Source organism: Vulpes vulpes, chromosome 5 (assembly GCF_048418805.1).
Source record: "Vulpes vulpes isolate BD-2025 chromosome 5, VulVul3, whole genome shotgun sequence".
Classification (NCBI taxonomy): domain Eukaryota; kingdom Metazoa; phylum Chordata; class Mammalia; order Carnivora; family Canidae; genus Vulpes; species Vulpes vulpes.
Window position 1 is genome coordinate 22,172,012 of NC_132784.1, and position 14,332 is coordinate 22,186,343.

General features: G+C 35.4%; 1 pseudogene; it reads right to left on the reverse strand.

Annotated features, from left to right (window-relative positions):
• Positions 1-14,332, reverse strand: part of LOC140598954 (thymocyte nuclear protein 1-like) — a 75,001-nt pseudogene that overhangs the window by 1,633 nt on the left and 59,036 nt on the right.

Genomic DNA, 14,332 nt, shown 5'->3' on the forward strand with positions numbered 1-14,332 from the left:
GCCTGCGGCTTTTTAAGAGCTTCTATTAAGAGCTTCTTTTTAAGAGCTTCAATTCTTCCTATTCCAATTTTTGAAGAAACAATATATTTTATAAAATCAGGTTTAATTTAAAATATTAACATAAATTTATAATCTGAAAAGCTCTCATTCTGCTACTTAAATAATCTGTAAACTTTTTGTCATCAGCATTCTGTCAACAGAATTCATAATATGACATGACTTTCCACGTCACAGGATTCAATTTATCAGGCTGGGTTTTCACCAGAAGGAATGAAGTTTTCATGAACCGTGGTCCAAAAGCATCTGACTACATCTCTGTCCCTAGCCCAGCTTGCCTTTCCCATCCCAGAACACATTTTTATTTTCAATTGGAACAAATGTGATCTGCCAAAGAATTTGAGTTCCAATTGTTACTGAGATACAGGAAACATAGGAAAATAGATGAGAAGTTATTAAAATGCACTTGTAAATTTTCATATTGTCAAATATAGAGAAAAATGAAACAGGTTAATTAAGCCAGGGGATACAAATACTGCACCAAAAATTCAGTTTACACCCAGATTACTGATGCAAACATTTGTTACCACATATGGCTTTAAATATTTCAAGACATTGGGTTTGATGTTTACACCCCACAGTGTGTGAATCTTCCATATGGTGATTTTCTATTATACATTGTATTTGAGTTGCATGGTTGAGTGATAGAAGTTTTTATTTCAAATGTTACTGGATGTAGTCATGTATACACACACACACACACACACATGCCCACAAACTCACACAGGCTTTAAAGCTTAGCATGAGTCTTTGAGACCAAGAAAACAGCCCTGGCTATCAGCCTAAATAGGTATTGGAGAGATGTTTTAGCAAAATATAGAATTATTTTTCCTAGGCTTTTTAATTTAAAGGATACAATTTCTTTCTTTTTTTTTAGATTTTACCTATTTATTCATGAGAGACACAGAGAGAGACAGAGACATGGGAAGAGGGAGAAGCAGGTCTCCCAATGGGGAGACCAATGCAGGACTCAAACCCAGGACCCCAGGGATCACTTCCTGAGCCAAAGGCAGAGGCTCAATCACTGAGCCACCCAGGCGGCTCCTAAAGGATACAATTTCAACTCAATTTCCCATATTTGTCTTCAATATTAATGGCAACAAGTAATTTAAACTTTGCCTAGTTGCTTAAGAAACAGCTACAGATACCTAACTTCATCATCTTCTTGCTTTCTATATGCTGAAGAAGCAAATGAGATTAATAGTTTATGTAGATTATTCAATGAGTAAGAAGCTCTAGTTTGAATGAGGAGTCTACCAAAAAAAAGGTAAAATGAAGAAGAGGGCCTATAGAATACCATCTTCTCTGTTTCTTTTCTTGATTCCATGCCCTGAGACCAGAAACCTGACAATGCTTGACCACGCAGCAACAGCAAGAAAAGTATGGCATTTTCAAAGGACTTTTCAATTGTAATGAAACTTCTCAATTAGCAGAAACATGACCAAGGGAATTAAAAACAAAAAGAAAAACAAATCAATGTCTTAAAGACTTAGTACAAAATTCATTCATCATGAAAGATGTGTTTTGAATATTTATCACACAAACACTCAAAAAATAGATTTGATTATTTATTTATTTACTTTTTAAAAATGCCTGGCCAGAATGCAAGGATCCATTTCTCTTTGTGCTTAGTATGGTGGACCTTTGTAACCAGGGGTTCTTAAAAATAAGGGATTGGAGGAAGTACCTCAGCAGGGGGATCATATATATGGGGAGAGATGGGAGATGATGATGATAGATAGATAGATGATAGATAGATAGATGATAGATCAATCGCTTCATCTCTGTTTCTGCAGTGATAAGTGTAACTGCTACTCACCAAGACCTCATAGGAGGCAAAAGTTCTCAGACTTTAGACATCTCAGTTTACCGTAATGTTGACCACTCTTCCTTGCTTACTAGCAATTACGGAAACAATTGTACCACCTGCTTGACAAAGAGTAAATGACCGGGAGGCAGTTTAAAGGGAAGTTATTCTTACAGAAACTCACACAAACAAATTGATTGGAGTTGATCTATACAAGGAAATGGATTGACCTTGCAAGGGTCAAGACCAACTGCAAATTTTAAGTCACCTGTAAAGCATTAGCTCCAGATTTCTATTCTCAGAGCTCCAGCTTTTCTGTGGTAACAGAAGATCTTGGGACGACTAGATTGCTTTGTCTAACAAATAGGGCATTTATACTGCAACAAATATCCCTTCACTTAATCGTAGTAATTCACCTCTGGTGCAAATGATAGTAGTTGAGATTTTTTTTTTCCAGCAAACCCATAATGGAGAAAATTTAACCCAAAGAGGAAATGGGGCAAAGATCATAACTGAAATAAAAATTTTTAAAAGATGAGCAGGAGTTAGAAGAAAAGGATGTGTTTACAAGTAGCCTTCTCTGAATAAACATAAATGATAGCATAAATGGAGTTTGAACTTATGTGATAATAATAAAAATGGAAAAGGAAATTTCCTCTTAGGTTAATTGTTGCCAGATGCTCCTATTTTTAAGTAGTATGATCCAATGCTACCAGATTTGCTACTGTAAATCTGGCTGATGATTTAATGGATTACATAAAACTAATTAGTCAAATCAGGATATATGGACAATGCTAACTACCTTTTCTAATCTGTTTTGATATTAAATTTCCATTCTTGGCAATATATTACCTCCCAAATGCCCTTGGAAATAACAGTAATTTGACTACTTTTGTGTAATATATGATTAAAGCCTAGCTTTAAACAAAACATTTTGGTGTTTTGTTTTTGATTATTAATTTTAAAAATCCTTAACAATATTTATTTTTCCTAAGCATATTTTCCAGCTTTTTCTCCATTAACATGTGCTTTGAAGTGTTTGCCCTATATTAATATATAGGAAAAAACACACTTTGGTCACAGCTGTATTTCTTTTTTTTTTTTTTTTAAGATTTTATTTATTTTTTTGACAGTGAGAGAGAAAGCATGAGCAGGGAGAGTGGCAGGCAGAGGGAGAGAGAGAAGCAGACTCCCCACTGAGCAGGGACCCCAATGTGGGACTCTATCCCAGGACCCTGGGATCATGACCTGAGTTGAAGGCAGATGCTTAACCAACTGAGCCACCTAGGAGACCCCACAATTATATTTCTAATGACGCATATAATATTTGGTTTTGGACCTATTGCATATTAAGAAAATAGGTTATCATTTAACTGTTAAAATTATAATACTGACAAAAGGTTTCAAATATTCAATCTTTAAAAGTCTTTACTTTATGCTTTAAAATATCAGCAGGCTTACCTGAATAGGTTGTATTTTTTTCTGGCTAACAAAATTATAGAAACCACTTCAACCGATAATTTGTAAGCCCATCACCATAAGTAACACTTTATATTGGCTTTTTTCCAACATATTACAATATTTATTATCTTTACAATATTCTCATGCTTACATCTCATGCCACTGTTTTCATTTGTATAGAGACCCTACTGTCTCTTGCTTAGCCCAAGCTCATTGCTCAAGATATAATTCCTTCTTTATCTTATATCATCACTTTTTCACTCTCTACTGGATCATTCCCATCAACATACCCGTATACTGTTACTTCTTAAGAGAAAAAGTTTTTCAGTTTCCACTTTCTCTGCCAACTACTCTTACTCTGCCCCCCTTTGGAGTAAAATGCCTAAAACAGGTGTTTTTTTTCCCCCCTTCCTCACATGTTCTTACTTCATCCAGTTTTCTTTCTCATCACCTGTTAAAAATGTTATCATCAAGATCACTACCAAAGTAATTAAAGCCAATTTACTTGACCTATAGGTAGCCTTTGAAGTAGTTCACCATACCCTTCTCTTTTTCATACTTCCCCACATTTCTTCCAAGTCTTTACTATTTCTGGGATTTATCCTACCTCAATGATCATTCCATCTTCATCTCCTTTGCAGGTTCCTTCTCTTCTCTTTAGTCTCTAAATTAGAGCATTTCCAGTCTCAGACTTTGGTTTTCTCTTTTTTTGTTGTTCATCCTGTTGGAGGTCACATCTAGTCTCATGGCTTTAAAAATTAGTATATGAAAACTTCTAAAGTTGCATCTCCCACACATAGTGCTCCATCAGATTGCAGACCCGTAAATCTCATTGTTTATTTGACATCTCTACTGGATGTCTAGCTGACATTTCAAACTGAACATACTTCAGAATGGATTCTCAATTACCCCTCCCTGTATCTGCCCCAAATATAGGCCATGCCTCACTATTTTTTTCAGTACTATGCCATCATAAGTTGAGTCATCCTTGAGTCCCCATTTTTCTCTTACAACGTATATCTAACATGTCAGGAAATTTGTTGTCTCTAACTTCAAAATATATTCCAAATCCAAATATTTTGCACCCCCTACGATCAAGATTGATTCCCAGGACTACAATAGTCTCCAAGCTAATTCATATATTTGTATTTTTGTCCATTAGAGTCTATTCTTGACACAAGAGCCAGAGTTGGTTGGGAAACACACTCAGAATTAGCACCTGTTGGGTCAAGGAATGGTGAGAGGGGAAGCAAAGGAGCATCTTTGGGCAAAGGGAAAAGATCCGCTACCAGAGAGTCTCAGAAGAGGTCACTCAATCCCACAAGAATCTCTGAAACTGCAATAGTCCTCTGAGTGGTCTTGACATAAGGAGTGGTAGAGCCTTTAGTTCCCCATGAACCACTCATTGAATATAGACTGCTCTCAGAGACAGAGTGAGACTTGGGTGAGCAGGCTCCCTGCAGCAAGCAGAGTTACGTGTCACAGTTGGAAGCTATGAAGCAGCAGCACAATCAGTAAGTGTATAATAAATCCTCCAGTTCCGAAGAGACATAGGTTGGTGTATCACTGTGTCTACTGCACAACCAGTGGAAAATCACTGCTCTTAAGAAAACAATTAGGAGAGTAAGTAGGTGGAATTTGGCTAAGTTCAAATTTGAAAATAAAATATTGCTAGGTTAGCTATCTGACAAAATATGAATTCCATCTCTTCCTTACGAACTTCAATATGTGTTGTTTACAACAATTGTGAATTGTAAGGTACTTTTTTTAAAAATTTTTATTCATTTATGATAGTCACAGAGAGAGAGAGAGAGAGGCAGAGACACAGGCAGAGGGAGAAGCAGGCTCCATGCACCGGGAGCCCGACGTGGGATTCAATCCCGGGTCTCCAGGATCGCGCCCTGGGCCAAAGGCAGGCGCCAAACCGCTGCGCCACCCAGGGATCCCTGTAAGGTACTTTCAACTGGACCATGTGAATAATGATTCAAGAGACAGTGGGCCTCAAGGTGTCAACTATGTGACAGGAATTTAATCACTCAGAGGCTTCAGGAAGATTCCTTTATTGCCTGATATCTTTCTATGTTGTTTCTTTCTGCATGAAATCAATTCCATTCATTCCTTTAGCTTATAATTTTCTTTTGTTTAAAAATATATGCATTCTAAAAAGGAAAACTCTTTAAACCTTTTTGGTCACTACAACTCATTTTTTTCTAAACCATGTATATTCAGTAAAGACTATTTACTCTATGTACCAGATGCTGTGTGATGTTGTGAGCTCACTGAAGTGAATGAATTTCTAAATGATTTCAAGGAACACTGCAATTTAGTAATGGAAAAAAGAAACTGTGAAAGCACATTATTTCAATGCAGCTTGATATGTGCATTGACAGAGATTTGCCCAGGGTCCTGATCAAAGGTCACCAGAGAGAAATCCTGGAGGACAAGTAGGGTTAATCAGTTGGAGACTGGAGGTGGAGGTAATATTTCAGGCGGAAAAAGCTGCGTCTGCAAAGGTGAGGAGGTCAGGAGGACACAAGACACAGTGGAACTTACATGGGATCGATAGCCCTGGGATGGAGAGCCTGAGGAAGGCAAGCTGTGCTGAGATGGAGTCTGGAGCTAAAGGCAGGGAAGAGTGCAATTGTACTTATTTAATTGTTTTTCAGACTCAACAATTTCTTAAGTGGAATAGGGAATATGCTCGGAGGAAAAAAATGTTGGAACATGAGTGTCAGAAGTTGTGGTAGATTTTTTTAATTAATAGTTTACAACAAATTTAAAGCATGCAAATCTTCCTTTCTCTAATTTTCAAGTTATTTACAAAGAGTGATGCTTAATCTTTTTCTTGTGTTTGTGACTGTAGCCTATACAGAGAACCCAGTGAAATATACAGATCTTCTTCCCCTGTAAAATGCATATAAAATGGCGCATACTTAATTTCAAGGTGTTCATAAATTTCCTGAAGCTCATCCATAGTTGCTTTTGGGTCCTGAGTTAAGATACCCAAATCCAGCATTTATGCATCAATTTGATAAGAATAGGACCAGTATGTTTGCTCTTCCCCTTTCCCTTCAAATCTCTGCTCAAAGGCACAGTATTAATTCTAGCTGCCAATTCATTCATTTGGTGACACCCAGAATCATGATGTACTGCGTCACTCAACTTCTGGGCAGGGCCAGATGTATATCACCCTGGTCATGCAACCCCTTTATCTGTGAGTGTATAAACTTTCAGGGAGTAGTGCCTTTTCTTATGCCCACCGTAAATCACTGAGATGGTATTATAGCCCCATTTCCTTCTGTTCTGTCCGCACTGGATTTGGAAGCAAATGTGAAGACAGCTTGAAAAGTAATTTACCTGTTGTAAGTATAACTGCTTAAAACAGGAGCCCCATCCTTTATAGTTATGAGATGTCACAATGATTTTATTGGGGAGACAGATTTAATCAATGTCGCCGACAGAACTCTATTAAATAATTACGCTTACTCTTTTGAACTTTTTCCCTATTTGGCACTTGAAACAGCTATCCTTTTGTTCTGGATCACAGTGGAGATATTTTGTTATAGTGAGAAACTTGAAGGGTTTTTCTTTGTCTATATTCATTTCTATTCTGCCACTTTTATATACCTTTCGGTGTAGGTTTAATTCATACCAGTAGATGCAGGCTCGTAGGGTTAAATGCTTACATCTTAAAATAAAGCAAGATATATAATTGTGCAACTTCTGGATAACATGAAAGACTGTGAAAAGACTGTATCTTTTCCAAATTTGAAATATTATCAATTCTTTGCCCAATATTTTAATTACTAAAATGTGGACCTACATTAATAGAAATGAAAGCTGGTTAGGAAGTCTTTCCTATCTACAAATAATCTCATCTGTTCCTCAGTGAAAAGCAGACTGAAAAAGTTTGGGAAATGCAAGAGGTATGTTTGGACAATCCTGTCTATGAACCTCAGGAGTTATTGGAGAAAGAATTTGTCAGTGGACTTTGGTTAACAGACCATGACCGTTAGCTGAAACGTCAATAAGAATAGTTTATGTATGTTTTATTTTATTAGTTTGAGCCAAGTGTCTGATTGTGGGGCACTGCCATATGCAGTGATTGTAAGGTCTCTTGAAAGTCTTTTTAGCCCCAATTATTTTTGTCACTACTCATATTTTTCATATATTAAAGACATTGCTTTGTTAGGAACCATCTTCAGAAATCGCTAGAGAATTATAATATGTAAACCTACTTATTAACCACACCGAAATTAATTTATTTGTCCATTTCATCCAGCAAAATTCTAGATGAGTCAAGCACGCTCTTTTACCTAAACAAAGATTCAGAGTGAGTTCTTTGAGCCCTAAGGGCACTTCAAGAGGAAAGTAAAATAAAGGAAAGGAAAACTTGGTTTATACCATTACATTTTTTTTCCTTATTGGACCAGATCTTTGCATATGCATATATATATATATATATATATATATATATATATATAGCATTGATTCACTCAATATTAATATATTATATTAATATATATTATATATTATACTATATTATTATATTAATATTATTAAGTATTATAATTAATTATTATTAATTATAATATTATATTAATATTATATTATATATAATATATAATATATATATATAATATATATATATATATTGCATTGATTCACTCAATATTAATTGAGACCCAGGGACATTCTTAAGTACTCAGGATACAGTCATTTTCATTACTTTTATGGAGCTTATACTGGGTGGTAAACGATGTAATCATACATTATTGTATGTCATAACCAAAATATCACGATTCTGACTCAGTCATTTCAAGCTGTATAGTTACATTAACCATCACATGTTAAGTCTCAAATCCAGAAATGATACATACATTGACTTCCAGTATCCACGTATCAGACATACACGGTCATTATGTTGTAGAAATTATGAGTTAACTTACAAGTTTGAGACATTACATTAGTTGAATAATTAGTTATTAGGGAACCCACAACTCAGTGCAAAAATAAAATTGTTGTTTTATGAAAATTAATAATTTAAGCTTTAGGAAAGCAGATTCTGAAATGTAGGTAGTCTTGGGTTTTTTCTCCCTATGAGCTTGTCTAAATTCTAAATGATGGAGGCTTACATGGTACCAAAACATTGATTAGATGAGAAGTCAACTGGAGTAGATAGAGTGTGTTGTCTAAAATACTCCTTCACTTGTCCAATTTCACCCATTCTTTCATGAGTTATGTGCCATGTTTTAGGACACAGAAATGATATCCCAGCTTTCATGCCAATCTAGAGCACAGAAATCTTTGGGAAGTTATCTTTGGTCCTATCAGCCTACCAAGGCCATTTTCTCTTGACTGTGAATGGGAAGGGGAACAAAATTTCCCACTGATCTTGGAATCTTCAAATCTATTTTAATATTTCAACTACTCCCTCCATGTCACCCCCTAATATTCCTTTATTTTCTACACAGGGTCCCGACTTACTTTTCCAATATGTATGATTAGCAAAATGAAAGAAAAAATGAAAATCATGGTTTTCTAATACTCGGCAATGGCAGACCAGGATGACGATGTTCAAGAGAATGAAAACAAATAAAGCCAGCCCAATACTCACTTCAACTTTTCCACTATTATGTTAGTAAATGAGTTGTTTGGCTCTAACCTTCAGCTTATTTACTTGTAAAATAGGAATAAGATTAGAACCTACCACATCAGATTGCTATAAGGATTTAATAAGATTACTAAAGACCTTAGTTTGGTACCCAGCACATTAAAAAAAACAAAAAACAAAAAAACTTAAGTTTGGTGTCTAACACAAAATAAAGGCTTAATGGATGTCTTCTATTATACCATTTTCACCCTTGTAGTATAAATATACATACATATAATATTTTGGCATAAAAAATTTGGTAATTATTATAATTACTTTTTATTTTTACAGATGTTTGTTAGGCGTTCCTGTATCTTCCTGATATCTAGCAATATGTTTCTTAATAATAACAGTTCTTCTTCCATCCACCCTCACATGGGTCATTATCACCTTTGCATTTTAGAATTATGTTTTATGAACATTATTTATGAACATTTATTAGTAAAGCTTCTTAGTGGCAAACCAGAAGGGTTAAAATATTTAATTCCACCATCATATGAATATGTTGATCATTACATTCATAATGATACAGTTAAATGATAAAATCATAAAACTTGAAGAGCACCTGGCTGGCTGGCTCCAGCTAGTGGAGCATGCAACTATTGATCTCTAGGTTGTGAGTTCGAGCCCCACGTTGGGCACAGTGATTACTTTAAAAAGTTATAAAGCTTGGAAGAACTTTGAGTAGTTTATTATTATTATTATTATTATTATTATTAATATTAATCTGTTGTGTTATCCTCATGTAGGGGCTCACATGAAAACACTTTGCAGACAAAAAGTGATCAAATTTTTACTTAAATGCCTTTAGAAAAGAAGATGCAAAGTCGGCCTCATCAAGCTATTTTAGGGCCTAAGAACAAAATGCCTAAACTAGGGAGCCTCTGTTATTGTTAAAAAGTTGTTTTCTTTCCTCCTGGAAAGCAAAGGGAAATAGTTCTTGCTCTGAATGCAAGAAGATATGAAAGCAAAACGTGTTGTTCCCATCATTAAGCACATTTTCTAAATTTTACCTAAACATTTGCAACTAATAGCAGATATTTTAAGACCTATGGTTTGAATAGGTCTTTTCAATTTCTTACCCGCAAAATTTTGTGAGTCACTCAGTGCATGTAACTTCATATGTTTACATACTTTATTCTATAGATTTTCTGAAAACCAACTTAAATTACTTTTTTCTGAATTATATTTAATATAATTAAAGCAGATTATTCTTCTTTTGAATGTGGCATTTTCTGTCCTACATGACTCAAAAATGCACTGCTTTTGATATGGCTAGAGATACATTAGAAACAAAAACAACTAGACTGTTACACATACAAATATCTAAAAGGTCAGTTTTATTTTCTCCTTGGAATCCACTAACAAAAAGGATAATGACAGAGACAAGCAATCTAAATTAAAAAGAAATATTTTGTTGGGAAAAATAAAAAAAGACCCAAAATTAAGATATATCCCTACAACTTATGAGCTGTCTTACCTCATTAGCATCTTCTAATTTTAATTTATTTGCCCTCAAAATAGCATATATGTTTCACTTGTGTTATCTTTTCATAAGATTTGAAGATGAATTTCAATTTAGACAACAAATATGAAACATTCACAAGTCTGATCCTCACTATTATTTTGGTGACTACATAAGTACTCTACCCTTATCATACCAAATATATATACTATATACAAAAATTATCTTTATTAAAGTTCAAACAATAGCCCATTCTAATTTAAAAGATTAAAAAAATACTTCCTCTAAAATTTCATTATATAATCTAGAAGACACTTCATGTGAGTGATGGTGCTTCCTCTGCAAATAACAAGACACACAAATCAAAATGGCTTAGGCTATATGAAAAATTCATTATCTCATTTACAGAAAGTCTCACAGCAATGTGGAAGCATCCTTGCTCGGCCATGGTGTTACAATTCATGGTGTGATAAGTTTAGTGTCAGAGTTTTATGCAACAATGCTAGAAGGCATTGTCTAATGGGGGAAGTAACAATTTCATTTGCCAACAACATTCTCTTCCCATCTGTTGGCAAACGTTTTGTCATATAGTTTATGTCAATCTAGTTATTGGCAATGGCAATGGGATTATCATAATTAGTTATGCTGGGTTGCCCAATACAATAGCTGGTAGCCACATGTGTCTATTAAAATTAAATGAAGAGTTTTTTAAGTTAATGAATTAATAGTATTAAAATTAAATAAAATATAAAACTCCATTTTGCTTTCTTACTGGCCACATTTCAAAAACTTAATAGCCCCATGAGGTTAATGGCTACTATACTGGGCAGTGTAGAAATGGAATATTTCTGTCATAACAGAAATTCCTAATGGACAGTGTGGGAACTTTAGATAAATCAGGATTTACCTCTGAGCTAGCACAAGGATCATGTTTGAAAGCTGGATATCTGAATAGATTGTGTTTCTCTCTACCAAGGAATATATAAAGATTTTACGTATTGTATGCTATATCTGTGACATCATTTTCTGAGGATCAAAGATTGCCACATCCTACAAACCTTCCTCCCAGCATTGCATATTCCATATACCTCTCCCTTGCACTATATTTTAGCTGGCAAATGGAGAAGAGGCAGGGAGGTTTACATAATAATATCTGTGAATTAGAGTTGGCTCTATAAATTGGACATAAGACAACTACTTAAAACTAAAAATTAAAAGCAAAATGCCTGAGAAGGTGGCATAGAAAAATATGAATGAATTATATCGCTCTCCATAGCAAAATAATTGCGTCCATATTTTAATTTCTGCAACCAGCTGCATGGCTTTGCTTTCAGTTTGCCAGATATCAAATGAAAACATATTTTATTTAGGAAGTATAGCCTATTGTTTAAAACTAATGGTCTGCATTATCTATAGGGAGAAATTTATAAGAGTCCAATGGAAAATTGAGTTCCTACATAGTTTACTCCCTTGTCTTCAAGGCAAATTACCTATCTAATCTTAGGAAATATGGGCAGCCCGGGTGGCTCAGCGGTTTAGCGCTGCCTTCAGTCCAGGGCCTGGTCCTGGGTACCTGGGATCGAGTCCCACATCGGGCTCCCTGCATGGAGCCTGCTTCTCCCTCTGCCTGTGTCTCTGCCTCTCTCTCTCTCTCTATGTGCGTGTGTCTCTAATGAATAAATAAATAAAATCTTAAAAAAAAAAAAAGAAATGTGATTCCCAATGCATTCCAGTTCATGTGTAGCCATCTCAATAGCTTCTCTTGCTGCTCCACTATGCCCCTCTCTACCAAAGGGAAGGGGGAGAAGCTTATTAGGAATGTTGGAATAGTCCCCAGGTAGTCCCCAAATTCCACTTAACCGTTCATGTTATTAAAAAGTACAAAATAGGGGTGCCTCAGTAGCTCAGTCAGTTGAATCTCCAACTGTTGATTTGGGGTTTGGTTATGATCTCAGGGTCATGAGATTGAGCCACAGGTGGGGCATAAAGCCTGCTTGAAATTCTCACTCCCTCTGCCCCTCCCCCTACTCACATATGCAATAGCGTGCACACACTCTTTCTTTCTAAAATAAATAAATAAATAAAATCTTTAAAAAGACTCAGAAGAATAATGGCTCGATAATCATTAAGGACTTTCTAAAATAAATGGAACAACAAATGTTCTTTATGTCACAGTCACAAAAAAAAGAAAAAATGAATGGGAAAAAAATTGAATGGAGATTCCAGGAGAAAATGTTAGAATGCTTTTTGGTGGCTGAGATAAAGGATGTCCTCTCTTACACAGGAAAGAATAGCAGGGCAAATATACTTCTCAGGTCACAAAGCACTAAGGCAATTTACTTCTGTCCATATTTTTATCAACGGTCCTTCGTCTATAATCCCTGACCTCTGAGAAATTTTGGGCTTGTGCATCCTCTCCCCAGCCTGAAGGTCATGCTCTGTTCTATTTGCTGTGTCTGAAATGGCTGTGTGCTTTTATCCTAAATTCATGCTTTGGTCCCAGAACCATCTAAGCATCTGATTAGCTCCATCTTTTATCTCCCATCTCGGTGGCTTTAGACCTTTGGCCTCTGGTTTCTGATGTTCCCTACACACTCTGATTGATACAGAACTGCAAAGTTGGCTTTAGAGCCCTAAACAGGACAGGCCTGGCCTCCCTGCACTCTACTTAATATCTTGCCAAAAGAAGTCTAGTCCCTGGAGAATGATCAACCATTTTTAAACTGCAAATTTAAGCTTTTCATTTATTTTGTGTCTTTCTTTCATGCCTTATCACTAATTAAAATAAAAAAAAAAACCTAACCAAAAAGGCTTGAGAGTGTATTACAGGTCACAAGAATGAACTAATTTTTAATATTTCATATTACATATGTTATAGCATAAATTGATCTCTCCGTTTATTTTATGTTGTTAGACATTTTAAACTATATTTAGGTTGCATTCATTAAAATCAATTCATGATTTGCATTTTCTTTGGCTTTTATCTACATCCCAAAATGGTACTCAAACTATGTATTTTATATATTTGATGGATCTGGATGTTATGTTTTGTATGTATTCCTTTAATTCCTTAATTAAACCTGAAATTTGGTTTCTAAGTTGAAATAATGTGTGTAATTCTCAAGTTTTTAAGATTGCCTCAAGTAGTCATCATTCTTTCAAAATTATCCTACTAATCTCAGTCAGCTATCTTAAAAATCTTTGTTAGTTTTATGATGTAGCTAGGGAAGGCATGAAGGCATAGGGAACAGGACACTGCCTCTGAGTCCCAGATTCAGTAATAACTGGGGGAATTTAGATCATGTCCTATAACTTGCCATTGCCTTGGTTTCCTCATTTACAAGACTAGAGCTCCCATGGCTCCTGTGTGGAAGGAACCATGCTCCTCCCTGCCACCAGCTGCTGAAGGCAGGAGGTTTTTTTCATGACATACAGATCACATTTAGACTTGAGGGGATTGTGAGCAGAGAACCAGGATTTGTCAGTCTTCTGTGGTAAGGGACTTGAACTGGGAAGTACTCTTTCTCCATTTAGTGTGTAGATACAGAGTCGTGGTGTCTCAATAGCTCCCATTTCTTGGCCCCCTGTTTATCTTGTCTTAAAAGACCTGAGTTTGGAGTGACCTGTTCTTGGCTAGCATGTGGGGTTTCCACTAAAAATACTGGAGTGTTTGTCAAGATGATTTCAAATTTACTGTCATTGTATAAAATTTGAATGATGTAAGAACAAAAATACAAATGTTGCAACTGAAAATATAGGCAAAGGACTTAAATAAACACTTGTCCCAAGGAAATATGATAATGAGCACATTAAAAGATTTTCAGCCTCATTAGTTACTAAGATGATGCAAAACCACATTGAGATAACACTTTACATCCAGTTAGATGAT